The sequence below is a fragment of the Buteo buteo genome, chromosome Z (genome assembly GCF_964188355.1).
Source record: "Buteo buteo chromosome Z, bButBut1.hap1.1, whole genome shotgun sequence".
Taxonomy (NCBI): Eukaryota; Metazoa; Chordata; class Aves; order Accipitriformes; family Accipitridae; genus Buteo; species Buteo buteo.
Genome location: NC_134204.1, coordinates 83,303,815 through 83,320,340, shown reverse-complemented (window position 1 = coordinate 83,320,340; position 16,526 = coordinate 83,303,815).

Here is a 16,526-nt window from a genome sequence, read left to right as displayed (position 1 = left end):
CATCAGAGCAGCGGCCTGAAAGCAATAGGCAATAGAACTCCAGACCCCATCACTTCTCAGCATTCAACCATATCTGGGTTTTCCTTGTTTTATACTCTGATGACACAAGGCTGGAAGCCCTTGATCCAAGTAGAGTTGATATGGTTTACCATAGAAACCCCCAAAATACTGCGCACCTCAGCTGCATGTAGTTTGTGTTTTAGAGGGGAGCTGCTTATTTCACATATTCTTATGTCCTAGCCTTGAAGAAGTTGACCTGGAGCTGTTTGGAGCATCGTTCTGCTTCTATTTGTAATGGAAATACACAGACATATTTTGATTGATTTCCATGGAATTATTCATCCCAGTGTGAGTGGAGAGGCAGGACCAAATTTTATAGCAGCTTCAAAAGCCTGTCAGTGCTTAATGGTATCCTTTCCATATGTGTTTGCTTTCTTTAGAAATTACCTACAGCACAAAAGTGGAAATAATCATGTCAGCAAACTGTTAAGATTTTATAGCATATTTTAAAACTTTATGTACTGATTTATTTTATAATGCTCAAGTATAACATGCTTATATCATTCAGTTAAAGAGCAATATTTATCGTTATGGCTGAGAGGCCCTAGTTTGAGATAAGGCATATGACTTTGCTTAAAATATTTCCCATCTGAATACATTTTAATAAACAAATAAACCACTTCAAGGGGTAACCTAAATAAATCACTAATAAATAAAGCAAGCAACATCTGGTACTTTGAGAACAGGATATTTTCATTAATGTAGATGCAATTCTAATCACGGGTACTGATGTGTACATTCATAAATGACCTAACTGTGACACTGAACAAAGCATAATAGTTTAAAGCAGACATAAAGGCTAAACAATATTTGAGAATTATCTCTGGCTATATTGCTAAGGGTACTTAGGACCGATTATACTAAACACCTGGCTCAAAAGTTACATATTATTAGTTTGCAGTGCTGTTTATTCAGTGAAGCTGGATAGCATCTGGTTTTCAGTCATGTTCTGTTTCTCCTCCACATTTCCCTCTGAGCTGATTTAAGACATTGGGGTTGGTGTGAGTACGGGAAGAGGACGACCTAGGTGACTTTCCCAGCATAGCCAAGTAAGCCAGCATCCTGCTGCCTCTAAGTTTTTGGACCACATAAAATTTGTCTAACTGTGGTATGGAACTGTGACCTCTGACAAGGCTTCTTTCTTGTAAACCTCTTCCAATACTCCACACCTGGATCTCATCTCTGTGATAAACCATCTCCACAAAGACTTATTTTGTGCCTTGCAGACATTTTGGAACAGATTTTACATGCTATGGATGCTTTTTGCTTATTAAAAATGGTTTCAGACATTAAAATGCAGGCTTACAAACAAGCCGAATATGTTATAATCGTAGATCTTATGCATATGTTTCCTGAAGATTTTTACCTTTCTTGTCTTTTAATGAGATGACAGTAATTAGAGATAAAAGTAACACTGGAGATCTGACTCAGTGCACATTTCAGTGAAAGAAGTGTCTCATGATGATTTTACTATGCCTTGGATCAGTATCATCAAATTCCTTTTCCTTCAAGGAAACACTAGTATTTCCAGAATGAGGAAATGGTACCAGTCTAACATGAAATGTGTTGTTTTGTTTTTTTTACATTGCAAGAGACTTCTCAGCCTAGGTTTTCTCCCCTACTCCCCATTTAAATATTGATCATCTCTTAAAGCCAGTGCTATAAGAAACTCCTGATGAAAACCTTCATTTATTAAAAAAAAATAAACAACAAAATGTTCCTGTCATTCATTTGATAATTATCCCCCTGCTGTTTCCCTTCTCTCAGTGACTCCACTTCTCAGACTCCTTCCTGACTAAATAAAGTCATTTACATATTCTATACTTTGGAGTAAATGGAGAAAAGAAGGAGAAAAGAATAAGAAAAGTGATTGCAGGGAAAAATAATAAGGGCAATCTATATAGGACCTGCTAGGAGAAATAAGACTATCTACTCCAGAAATGTCCAGATAAGGGTTATGGGGCTGCACTTCCACTTGGTTTTCTGAATATATTTTCATATATCCTTAAAGGCAGGAACATTTTAAATAGTGATACATTAAAGTAAAACACAAGAGTTGGGAAACATTGAGCATAGACGGACAATGACCATCTGCATTAAGTATTTTCATATATTAATGAACAGAAAGGAAAAGCATAATTAGAAATATCTAAATAGATCAAAATGCTGAAATCTTTTCTTCTGCAAAGCTGTTTAATCACTAGAGAAACACTTCTATTCCCCTCTATATGTTTATACTGGAGAAATTTACCAGACGTAAGAAATATGCTTAAAAATTCCAAATTTAGACCACAGACTTTCGCTTGAGAAACTGATAAATACCCCTTATTTAGTGGAGCCTTTAGGAAAACCACTACTGATTGAGGGGTATGTACTATGAGGCAAGGACATGGGCTATTCATGGATCAACTTTTGCTAGACAGCTTTCTCCATTTAACCATACAAAGCTGCCTACATCCTTGCTCTGTTTCAAAGTACTGCTGAGACAGAATGACAGGTTTAGGATATGTACACTACAACCAGATAAAAAGATAAGAATTTTACATATTGCTTCCCAGGTAATAAATATAAAAGACTTTTATTTCCTTTTTTGGGGGTGTTGCTGTTCTGTTCTTCGGTGCTAGTACTCCTTTTCCTATTTTGTTTAATTTCATTTGCTCATTCTGGTTTATGTCCTGGCTTTTCTTATGAGCTTCTTTCAGCCAGATTGTGGGAGGCATTTTTTTTCAAGCTCTTTAAAATTTCATGCCCTTGATTTGAAAATATGTTGGTAGGACACTGTGCCTCCTCTGTGTGTTTTGCCTGAGTGTCTGTAGCATGAACTCCAACTCACTCTGCCATTGTAAATAGCTCAAAAGGGATTGGGGGGTAAGTCCCTGAAAAACTAGGTTTGCTACTACCTGCTGAGAAGCAGCTCTAGCTATCCTTCTGAGTCAAAGCAGCTTTCCCTCTTGAAAACATATGCCTCTATTATTGTTTGGATTTCTCTTTTGTAACAGGATGCAGCACAGGTAAGCAATATAAGATCATAGGCTAAACCTGCAAAGATGGAAAACTTCTAGGTACCAGGGGTATCTTCTTTGCAAGTTTTCCAGCTAGATCAGGAGCTGTATGCACCACAGTTCAGTGAGGTGAGCTGTGAAGTCTGGAGACAAAGAATCTTGCACTGTGTGTTGTTTATTGACTGGAAAAATGTAGTTTCACTAGATCCACAATTACACACAAACCTGAGATGTTTTATCTGCACAACTGGGCTAGATCAGCTGGGGTTGCTGACATCCCTCCCAAAACTAATTCAAGAAGAGAGCTAGTGATCTTGAGGGAGTGTCTTGGGTAGGTAGTAATTTCTGTTCAAAAATGCAATACCAATGAAGCTGAAAGTGCTTATTTCTCTTCAAAGTGATACAGCTAACAGGATACAGAGTATTCTGGGATGATTTTCTATCACATTTCCCTGTAGAAGGTTAAAAACAGCTTTGAGAAGGCCTGTAACATGGGGTTACAGATTCATCCTCACCGTTTCTCTGATTAAATAACATGTTATACAATGTAAAGCTGATCCAACAGATAAGAAAGGGCCATAGACCAGTCTGGATGTTACTGGGATATGGGTTGTCTTGCTCCAAAACTTTGCTCTGGGACAAAACAAAAACATCTTTCAGGTGAGGCGAAGTTAAGGTTATTGGCCCAGGTGGATCTCCACTGCGAGTTTTGTGAGTGTTTTGTGGCTTTTGTATCTACTAAAAAACTCTTTAAAATAAAACTTTTTTTTTTTCTAATATATTGGAAGACTTGTTCCAATTCATCTGGAAAGCTGAAAAAAATATATTATTATTCAGGATGTCCAACATATGTGTCTTTCTCGTTAAAATCCTATTTTCAGTGAAATTCTTGTTATTTGAGTGACACAAATATGAAGCTTTGATTTTTAGAAAAAAAAACCCAAAACCAAACTGCTTTTCTTCAGTAGATAAATACTAAAATATGTTTTTGTGCCATTACATCACTTTCATTTTAAATTACCCACGGAACTGCCATTCTGCATGAAGGTGTCAGTAACCAATGATTATTTAAGGGATAGAATCTTTTAGTCTTTGCCCTCATTTTTGTTTGCTTGTGATCCCTCTATCATTTGCAATTAATTGCTTAATCTATATACTCTTCAAGACCACCCCTCTCACTGTTGTACAACTTTTTTTTAGTTTTATTTTTGTAAATTAGTTGAATTCAGTGCAAAGGATTTGTAGGAGCAGCAGATGAGTGCATCCCTATGGATGTGTGAACATGATGAAATGGTGTAGATGAGGTGAAAAATTCTCTGGATTCTCATCTTTGCACTGAAAAGGTCAGTCAAACTTTAGCAAAGACAACAACCTGTGGGTTTTTTAAGTTATTGCTATTTTAAGAAACTTGTAACCTTTCAAAAGGGAAGAGGTCCCTTAGCATGGATTCATCCTGAGCTTACAGAAATGTTCTCAGGTATTAAATCTTGCTTTTAAACTAACCAATTTAATCTAAATGTCAAACCCAACAAAAGACCTAAGCATATGCTAATGTTATATGTAAAAGTAGAGGTGATTTGCTGGATTGGGGTCTGCATACAAACATTCAGATTTGCAACACCTGTCAGTTTTGTTGTGTAACTTGTACCTGCTACCGTTCTGAGAATGGACCACAGATATTTTGACAAGTATTGCAATTGTCTTTTTCTGACAGAGTGGGTGTTTTTTTCTGTCCTGGGAGCTATTGCTTGGATTCTATCAAAAAAATAACACTGTAAAAAAAGTGAAAGAATGTGCCTTTAATGACAAAGCCTGCATCTGCCTCAAACAAACATCTTTGTAAAAGGCTTTGGCATTCAGCTGTAGCTGGAATAGCAGATGTTTACTTTACAGTATGTGAAATCTACCCCGCTATTCTGGAGAAGCACTGGCCCAGCTGCAGCACATTTGGTATTCAGAATTCTCTCACTGTAGTGCCAGAACAGCTCAAATGAAATCTGAAACCTTTAGTTCTTTCTTCAGCCTATAGTACTGTAACAGCTAGCAATTAAAGAATAATTGTGCTGAGTTTGAAAACTCATAGTTGTAATGAAAATGCAAGAGACAGAGAAGTATTGACTTTTTTTTTTTTCCCTAACATGTAAATCCAATTCTTCATATGTTATGGGATCTTTGCCTTGATTAACTTGCTTTAATAAACTCTGCAGCTGCTTCAGTATATTTCTCCCAGGCTAGACAGTGAAAAAGGAAAAACAGAAGCTTATCAAGATACCTTATTTAGCAAAACTTTTGCTCTGCTCTCATAAGAGTGTTGCTGTGGTATGAAAAGATACTGAATGTTGTTCCATCTGAGTCGCAGAGCACAGGTATGCATGTTGGCTAACTTCCTGGGCTGGAGACAAAGAGGAGCAGACCAGAACGTCACAGCACAGTTCTGATGTCTTCAAACGTGTTCCATGTCTATGTGAGCCATCCCTGCAAACCTGGGAGGAATTAGTTGTCAAAATATTTATGCATGAAATTGGACAGCCTGTCCGATAGGAATAAAAGTTAGTAAATTTGATTAGTATCACCTTCTTCTGACCTGAGACTTCCATTTTTCATATATGAGCTGCACAAGTGCTTGCAAGCTTGTGTGGTATTTACATTTTTTGATGGTGACTGGGTATGTTGGCTGGAGAAAAAGCTTAGGTCAGTTTCAAGAGAAGCAATTAATACATGCACTCAAGGTAGGTGTAGAGTAATCCTTCCAAGACCAGTCACTAGCACTGTGTGAATATTTCTCAGCTGGAAACATCATTGTGTGTCACGGGTTGTCATGAAACTGGAGTAGTTTGGACCGCTTAAAGAATCACTTCCAATGGTATAAGCAAAAGAAAAATGATTTAATAGGAATTTAAATAAAAGAGTGACTTCACAGAATTTGATGGCAAGGTTTCCTCTATTACTTAATACATGGATGAAATGCACACAGGAAAATTAAGTTAGAATCTGACTAAAATTACATATACAGAGACCGAAAATGCAGCAAGTTAAAAAAGATAAATATACAATGAAAAATTGAGTTAGAATTGATTTCTCATGATTTGTACAGAGATGGGGAATCTAAAAAGGGTAAGGGATACCCTCCCGTTGAGTCACGAGGTTCAGAGAAGACCCCCTTGCTTTCTAAACTCCTGTCGGAGTCTAGGTGCGGCTGGATCGACTCCTAGTCCCAGACTTGGTCAACAGTTTATGTCTAAGGGATTATGAGTATAATAACAGCCAGAGATTCATTCACAGTTGAATAAAGTTCACGACAGTAATTTAAGTGTAGATTTGAAAAGCAATAACTTGTAATATACTTGCTATGGAATATCCAGGTTAGTACACACCCATGCATAAAGGCACTAAGAGATATACATAAAAGCAAGCAGAAGCGGTATACCTGTTAAAAATTCCCCTCGAGTTCAGTGAAAATATTCATATTGAATGCATCGGCATCTTTCTCAACGGGCGAAGGGTCGAGCCTCAAGGAACGGAGAGTATCAGCCCAGTCTTGTCGGCTTTCGGCGACAGACCTCCAATTTTGCAAACAGAAAAGTCTGCGAGCTCTGAGAGGTGTCCCACTCAGAAGGAGATGCTGTTCGCAGCCCGCTGCGGTCTGGGAGAGCTCAAAGGGCCTCGCTTAGTACCGCTGCTTATAGGTTCAGGAGATGATTGACTTTAGTCATCAACAAATTACTGGGATTCCAGCTGCGCTGGTACCGTTTCACGTGAATTACGATTCAGATAAGGAAGACTCTGGGGCTGTCGGAGCATGACTTGAGATTCAGATACGGGATGCTCCAAGGTTTGCAGGGGAGGGCTGGGATGCCTGTCTTAGCCGTGTGAGAGTCGCTGGTACAGCCAAGGGATGCTTAACTGCCCGACTCACTACACTTATGCTAAGGCCTAGTGAGACTCCCCGAGTTCATAGATCAGCCCAGAGAGGGGGAAGGAAATGCACCACCACATTCCACCCCGTGACCACTGTCAATCCATCTCCCTCCCACAGAGTGGCGGTGTGGTCGCCCCTTGCCTCTGTGACTATAAGCAGATCAATGCTGTGTTCCAATTGTAATTTGAGGGAAATTTTTGTGTAGGTTTGCATTATTCTAAATGTTTGATAGATACAATTAAGCAATTTTATATATGAGGGGAGGTTTTTGTAACAGTGATATTTGTCTGACTCTCCTCCACATTCTAATATATATAAAAATTTTTAACAACAGGCATAATATAACAGAAATGAGCAAAATTATCACAGGATGTAACATTCAATTTAAAGTTCCTGTTGCTGTCAGTGACCATCCAAATAAGGTATCCCACCAGTGTTGTTCTCCATCTTTCCTCACTCTTTCCAGAATACGATGTACCTTTTCTGCATCATGATGCACAGTAATTAGCATTTTTTGTCTATTGTCTCAAATTCATTTTAGCAATTGATTCAGGTTATCATGTTGTAACAGTTTTCTCATCAATGTAAGGTTCATTCCAATGGGGGTAGGTAGTAAGTAATGATATGATGTGCAGTTTGATGGGAGCAATTGGTAAGTTGTGACAAGAGCTGAATAGTTAAAGTCACATCCCACAATTTTGGTAAAATTACAAACACAGATATTTCAGTGATTATGTATCTCTACGGTGGTATTGTTGCTATCGTTGTTGTTGCCATCAATACAGATCCATTTTCTCCTGTAAAAGAAAAGAAAAAGAAGTTTCGGCGGGGAAGACCGAACAGGTTACCCCTTTTATGATGCAGGATAAATCCACCTAGCAGTGATTCTGTGTTTTGCACCACTGCTATCAGTAGCTTCCCAAGCTAGTGGGCCATAAGGTTTAGTTAGACTCATGGGCACAGTTCCGATCTGTGGCTGGTTTATTGTCTTTGACGTGAGATTTTACCCATCCCACTGCGAATGGTGTTTTTCTGGCTATGTTTAGTAATAGTTGCCAATCCTTGGCTCTCCTCACTGGGGATCCTTTTATCTCCCAATTTAGGGCTTCCCATTGGCAAAGCTGTTGTGTGGCTCCTGCCCATATGGCGTAGGAGTTGACATAGATAACTTTTGCTCTGTTCTGTGCTGCTAGAACAACTGCCCTTAGTTCTCCTACTTGTGCACTACCCTCACCTTCTTCACTTACTTGTTTGCCGGTGTTAACTTCTAATGCAGCAGCCTTATAGCGCCATTTACCATTTATTGTCTTTGCTGAGGTGTCAGTAAACCAAATGCCTTTATTAGGTGTTGTCTCAGTGTAGGGGGGTGCATCTAAAATCAGTGAAGGTTTAAATGGCTGTTTTAGTGCTAGTGGGTCACTGTTTATAGGTATTTGTAATTTGGAAATTTTTGTATGACCTTCAGTCAACTGCATTTCATCTGCTACTCTTGCTAGGTATGCGTAATATTTCTTGATGATAGCTTTTTGTGCAGTTCCTTCTGGGGGAGCAGTTCCTTTTAGCACTGTATCTAGCAGATTAAAAGGCCCTCTAGTCTCAACAGGTTGTTCATGGTGTATTTTCTCAACTTGTTTAACTGCTTGGGTTAGAGACAAAAGTCCTTTTTCCCACTCAGAGTATGTCTGTTCTGTTTCTGTGAATATAGTTGAGCTAAACATTAAAGGTCTCTGTGGTCCATTAGGGCTACTTTGAAATAGATTACAATAAGTACCATGTTCTACAAAACCCCATTCCGCTATAATAGGATCACAGGGGTGAATTGGTCCCAGTGATTGGTATGTTTTAAATCCCTGTATTAAGGTTTTAACTGCCTGTTCGTGTTCTGAGTTCCATTTCCACAGTTCTTCCTTCTGCAAAAGTGAGTAAAGTGGGTCAGCAATGATAGAAAATCCAGGTACATGTTTTCTCCAGTAACCTAAAGTATCCATGAGTTGTTGTAGTTCTTTCCTAGATGGGGGCATTTGAAACTGTTCTATTTCACTTATGGTGTCCAGTGGAATCACTGCACTGCCTGCAATCCACCAAGTACCTAAAAATTTTACCTGTCTGCCTGGTCCTTGACATCTCTCGGGTGGGATCTCAATTTTTGCTCTGCGTAGTGCCTGTTGCACTGCTGCCACTGCTTCCCCCACTGTCTCAGGGGAAGCGCCCCCAAGTAGAATATCATCCATATATTGGTATAGTTTCACATCCTGAGGGAGTGAGACTGTTTGTAAAAGTTCTGCAAGCACAGCATAAGCAATTGTGGGAGAATGTTTATATCCCCGTGGGAGTTTGTTAAAAGTGTATTGTACACCTTCCCAAGTGAAAGCAAATTTCTGTTTAACTTTTTCTTCCAAGGGGACCATGAAGAACATATCTTTCACATTTATTGTCGCCATCCACGGGTGTGCAGCTGCTTGCAAAGAAGCTGTCAAGTTTGCAATGTCTGGTGCAGCAGCTATTTGTGGGGCTGTATTGGCATTCAAGCTCCCATAATCAATTGTTAAACACCACCTCCCATCTGGTTTGCACTCTGTCCGGACAGTTGAATTATATGGGGAATGAGTTGTAGTGATGATTTCTCTTTTCTTTAAATCTCTTATTACCTCTGAAACTTCTTTCCATGCCTCAGCAGAAATCAGGTATTGTGGCACATTAGTGATCTTTGAATCAGGAATTGAAGGGTCTGCATGGAGTGCATGCATTATAGCCTCCTCTTTTTTGTCAGGGTTGGGATTTGAACCAAATGACCACACACTACCATCTGGCAGGTGCCAGGTTCGGCCATTCAAAACATCAAAACCTAAAATATTTTCCTTGTGATCTGTGACTGCAAAGCGAGTAGACAACATGCACTTCTCACCTGGGAGCCATAAATTAACTTTCACGGTTGAGCACGCAACACTTGCTCCGCTTACTCCAGTGATTTTAACTGTTGGCCGTCTGGGTCGCACACCCAGCTTCTCAGCATCTTGTTGTGTTAAGATTGAAATTTGTGTTTTTGTATCTATTAGGAATTTCACTAATTGTTGTCGAGGACCAGCAGGAATCAAAATGTAAGGGCCATTGTTATCAATCCGTTGATAGGATTGCACTTGCCGGACCGACAGACCCAATTGTCGTTCCGGCTCTACTAGTTTTTTGTTTCCAAATCTTTGGGAGAAGAAGGGTTATTACTCCCTGTTGGAGGAGGAGTTGGTGTCTGAGTGTTTGGAGCATTTCCTTTCTGATTGTCATCATCATGTTGCTGAAGCGGCTGAATTAGACTCTGGATAGCACTGTCATTTTGTCCTTGAATTGCCATTCTAGGGATACCTAGCGGCAGTGTTTCATTGTATGATTCTCTCCTCCTCTGACTTCTGGATTGACTATCAATGGATTCCTGTTCTTGGGGGTTATTTTGGGTTGATTGTTTAATTTGCTTAACATTATAATCTATCTCTTTGCTTTCATCAGATAGATTTTCCCATCCCATTTCTCGTCCATGATTTATGATGTTGTGCATCAATGTTGCCCAAGTAGGGATATTCCTTTGCACTACGACATCTTCCTCATCGTCAACAATTTCTCTTATGGCCAAAACAGCATTAAAGTCTGCATCTTCCCTGATTTCATCTTTTTTTGCAATGAGGTAGGGTTTAAGCATAGCAGGGGCTCCCTTAATTAGAGGCTCTAGCATGTTAGGATCCACAACTGCTGATATGGGAGCATTAAGAGCGGTGCGTTCATGCATGGCCTGGATACAGGCAGCTTTTGTAAGAGCTGTAGAGAGCTTGTTCAAGGATTCAATAGGTATTAAGAGAGGTTCTCCTCTCTCTAAAATATCTATTCCACCAGCCCAGTATGCCACTCTGCTTGTTATCGAGTGGGGATCATCAGGGGGTGTGGGTCCAGCATTTAAAAAGACACCAGGGCCCCAAAATCCACTGGCTTCATCACCATTGATTAAGATTCTATCTCCCCCAGTTAGACACACTCGCCATAGGTATTCAGTTTCGGTTTCGCCTGGCTTACGGCTGTAGCATTCTTGCAAATTGGCCATATGAATTGGATTGAATGTGACTGTTTTTTGGGTATGATCTCCTGCTCCATCCTGAGGCTGAGTGGTTTCTTTTGTTTTTGTAATGGGACTGGCCTCATATTCAGGGGGATCTAAAGGAGACGCAGGATTATTTCCCCTTGGAAAGTTATCACTGGGGTCACCCCATATGTTTCCATCCCATTCTTCAGGGGAGACAAATAGTTTTCGAATTTGCACAATGTCAGGGGGGTGGGGAGCTTGCATAAAAATCATTTCAACTCTTTCCTCTACCTTCTGTTTTTTCTCCTTTTCTTCCTCTAACTGTCTCTGCAGCTGCTCAATTTGCAAGGATAGTATTAATTCAGCTGTTCTTCTGCCTTCTATTTCTTCCTTAAAGTCCATTTCCCTTCTAATGCTATTCCTTCTAAACTGATAAGCAGCTTCTAGACAGGTACCTAACATATTGCAAATAATTCCCTTTCCTTTTCCGTACCTTATACGGCCCCTGGCTAACTGTAGCTTTTCTTCCACAGCTTTCCAATCATGCCAGTTATCACGAACCCATTCATCAGAAAAACAGGGACTCGAACTAATTCCATGCTTACGCAAGTAATCAGTGATACTGCTTGCCATCCTGCCGACTATGCCAATTTGTCGTGAAAAGCAGTGGTTTGGACCACTTAAAAATCACTTCCAATGGTATATGCAAAAGAAAAATGATTTAATAGGAATTTAAAAAAACCTGTGACTTCACAGAATTTGATGGCAAGGTTCACTCTATTACTTAATACATGGATGAAATGCACACAGCAAAACTAAGTTAGAATCAAACAAAAATTAGATATACAGAGACCGAAAATGCAGCAAGTTAAAAAAGATAAATATACAATGAAAACTTGAGTTAGAAATGATTTCTTGTGATTTGTACAGAGATGGGGAATCTAAAAAGGGTAAGGGATACCCTCCCGTTGAGTCACGAGGTTCAGAGAAGACCCCCTTGCTTTCTAAACTCCTGTCGGAGTCTAGGTGCGGCTGGATCGACTCCTAGTCCCAGACTTGGTCAACGGTTTATGTCTAATAGAATAAAAGGGTAGGGGATACCCTCCCGTTGAGTCACGAGGTTCAGAGAAGACCCCCTTGCTTTCTAAACTCCTGTCGGAGTCTAGGTGCGGCTGGATCGACTCCTAGTCCCAGACTTGGTCAACGGTTTATGTCTAATAGAATAAAAGGGTAGGGGATACCCTCCCGTTGAGTCACGAGGTTCAGAGAAGACCCCCTTGCTTTCTAAACTCCTGTCGGAGTCTAGGTGCGGCTGGATCGACTCCTAGTCCCAGACTTGGTCAACAGTTTATGTCTAAGGGATTATGAGTATAATAACAGCCGGAGATTCGTTCACAGTTGAATAAAGTTCACGACAGTAATTTAAGTGTAGATTTGAAAAGCAATAACTTGTAATATACTTGCTATAGAATATCCAGGTTAGTACACACCCATGCATAAAGGCACTAAGAGATATACATAAAAGCAAGCAGAAGCGGTATACCTGTTAAAAATTCCCCTCGAGTTCAGTGAAAATATTCATATTGAATGCATCGGCATCTTTCTCAACGGGCGAAGGGTCGAGCCTCAAGGAACGGAGAGTATCAGCCCAGTCTTGCCGGCTTCCGGTGACAGACCTCCGATTTTTGCAAACAGAAAAGCCTGCGAGCTCTGAGAGTTGTCCCACTCAGAAGGAGATGCTGTTCGCAGCCCGCTGCGGTCTGGGAGAGCTCAAAGGGCCTCGCTTAGTACCGCTGCTTATAGGTTCAGGAGATGATTGACTTTAGTCATCAACAAATTACTGGGATTCCAGCTGCGCTGGTACCGTTTCACGTGAATTACGATTCAGATAAGGAAGACTCTGGGGCTGCCAGAGCATGACTTGAGATTCAGATACGGGATGCTTCAAGGTTGGCAGGGGAGGGCTGGGATGTCTCAAGGTTGTTATGAGAGAACTAGTTATCTCTGCTGTCGGGTTTCTTCTGTTTTCACCGGACAGCAGGAGTCCTTGAGATGGTCCGCATGACTCCCTGCCTTAGCCGTGTGAGTCGCTTGTACAGTCAAGGGATGCTTAACTGCCCGACTCACTACACTTATGCTAAGGACTAGTGAGACTCCCCAAGATCGTAGATCATCCCAGAGAGGGGGAGAGAAATGCACCACCACACAGTAGAAAGAGAGCTTTTAAGCCAAGTGCTACAGCAGCATATCTCTTGTAGTCCAACCTGCAAAAATTGTTACATGAACACAGTCCAGCTTGCTGATTTCCTGTCTGAGAACACTTTTTTGCAAAACAAGAATCATATTTTACATCTACTTGCAAATAAATCTTGTTTTCCTAGAATGAATTTGATATTTGCATGCCTCTGCAAAAATAGTTGAAAGATTAATTTTCATTCAATTAATTAACTGTTGCTACAGCTGAATTAAGTTTTGTGTTTTGTGACTGGGAACATAGTCAGGTTGTTCCCTGATAGGCTTACTGAATTCATTTAATGAGGAGGAAAGTTACTATTCCCCAGAACAATTTAACAAAAATGTCAGTTATTCCAAAACTCACTAAACTTTCAGTATTTGTGAACATTTTTACAATTGCTGGATTATAATTAATATGTCTTCATCAACCACAGTGAATTTACCGGCCTTTGCCTGGCTAGGTATGTTTATTTTAATGCAAAACATGGTACTATTTACTCATTTGAAGTATTACTCAAATGTAATTAATTTTGTAACAGATCCTTTCCTCTAAGCCCATTGGAGTTTTTATAACACAATTTTTAAAATGTGAGATTTTTGTTGTTGTTGTTATATTTTAATAGATAAGTGAGGTCATAAATAAATTGCTAGTTCATAAATATAAGTGGTGGAAGATTGATTCCATCTGGAACCACCACAGTGCTAGTGCATAAATCAGTATGTAAAAACCTTAACAAATATTCCTTGATTCAGGGCCTGCAATTAAATTCCTCTACTAGAATTCCAAATAGTTTCTTTAGACAGGTAGGTTAAAGATTATTCTAAATCTCCTGATTCTGTATTAAAATTTTTGTGAAAATTCTGCTCTTTCTGTATGGCTAATTTAAATTGTCTTCAAATTACCCTTTTAATGACAATGGATTTTGTTTTCCATCAGAATTAATAAGCAGATCAGCTTTTTGCAGCTTCAGGATTATTCATGAAATAAAGTAATGTTAAGAAAATATAAATGTTTTATTACTCAGGAAGACTGACTCATAAAAATTCCATTTGATCTGAACTATAGGATCTTATACTATGGTGGAATGAAGAAAATACTGAAAGGCAAAGCTTAAGAAGAATTTTTTTTTTCCCCCAATCACTTCTTAGTTGTTCTTTGAATGTGACTTTTCAGGTTTTAGGGAAATGCAGGAGGTTTTGGAAGATGTTTGAGAATAAACTGAATTTAGAAATACTAATTTTGTAACATAATTGTTTGGTTAGTCATTGAATGGAGGAAAGAAATATTTTTAAAAGACTGTGTCCTTGGCTATCAAGATGGTTTCCTTGATTTCAGTAGGGAGGAAAGTTTGTGTCTCCCGCTCACCACAGCACTGAACTTTTGCCCAAACTGTTATTTAAACATACTTTCATATGAGTGGGAACAACTCCCACAAAGCTGAAAACTCCAGCATCCCATAAAAAGCATTCTGTCAGCTATCAAAATACTTTATGATCAAACACAGCCACGCTGTTGTGATTTGTTTTTGAATAAAATGTGCTTTCTTATATTGTCCTGACACCACAGGAGTGAGGAATTGTTCTGGTTACAAGGGCCAGATGCAAGAAAAGAGAAGCAAAGTATACTGAGATGCAGAGTGGTCTTGACACCTGGGATTACGGCTGACAGACTGTGGCTGTGCGGTGGTCTAACCCTTGGAGCTGGAGCTCTAGAGGGAATTCCTCCTGCTAGAGTTTATTACACTGTGAGTCAGAAAGAGGAGACACAACCTGATGGGAAATTTTGCCAGCTATACAGACCCTGGAGAGACAGGTCAGGCTCTATAGGAGCAACAACTTGTTTTTCATATCTGTCTGTGAAGTGCAGACTTGCCTTCATGAATTTGAAGATCTAGAATTAGGTCTGTCCTTTCCAGGAGAGAGATGACAGAATTCCTCTCCAGTGGTTTTCAGCAGGTAGCACCTCATCTGAACCAGATTTTTGCACAAAAAAGGGTCACATAACAATGCTCATGCAAAATTAACCTCTTTTTTTTAATAAATTTAATTTTGTGTATGCATACAGACAGCACTTTTTAAAATATGCCACTGTGTACCTAGGGAGCACTTAATCCAGGGAGAGGTAGTTTATACACTTTCAGTTTCTTGCTTATCTAACCATCTTGGATAGAAAGGGGGTTTTTTATTATGTCTAATTATGCTGCAGGGGCTTCATGTAGTTAGAGTTTTACATCCAGAATGATTCATTCTGCATTTCTTTGCACTAGGCTTTATCTAGAATATTAAAAAATTTGCACTTGCAGTATCAGATATAGTTTAAACATCAGAAATGTAGATTGTGATATTTCAGGGCTTAAACAGGAATGGAGAATTAGGTTACAGTTTTGGGATATTACAGTAATAGATATGATGAGAACATGATCACACTGTAAATTGCTAATACAGTGGCATTCATTTTGTTCACTTACTCTTAAATTTAGTTGATAGCTCATTTTAGTCGTGGGAAGCCTAGGAAGAACAGGGTATTAACTGGCTCACTCCTTTGCTTTTTCTTTTAATAATTATTAAAATTAAAATTCCCTATAATTTCTAAAATGTCAGTGGAAGAATGTATCCATAGTGTATCATCTCATTTTCATTAATATATAAGCATAAAAAAATTAAATCCCTACCTTTTTTGGTACTTGTTATTTCAGTCAGTCTGTTGCTGGTAAGAGGTGTCTTGCTGGACTTCAGTCCAATCCAGCTTCCAGTAAGACCTTCTGAATTAAGATGCCAACACAAAGAATATTGTCTTAATTCACTGTGCTAGTCTATTTTTGCACTTGATGCTGTTTCAGTGACCAACAGAGTTTTGCTGAGCATAGATACAAAGTAGAAATAAAATGCTTAGTAAAAATTTTAGTGCTTTCACTGGCTGTAGAAATCAGTGCTGTCACACTAATTAAAAATGTGAGTAGAGCAGCCATATCTACACAACATTTTGTGTTTTGATTCTGTAGTATTTACTATCTAAGATAGAGAAAAGATGGCAGTGCAGTCTTTGGTTTATTTACCAAAAGACTTTTTGTATGGGATCTCCTGACTTCAAGCTTCATCAACTTTTTGGAAATTTTGAAATTTAGTTTTTTCTTTAGGCAGTCTAGAGCATGTAACCTTTGTTTACCTGTTAGATTTATGTGGAAGAACATAAAATCTGTTTTTACAGAATAAATCACTGTGCTTGCTACCTCCTGATACTCATTAT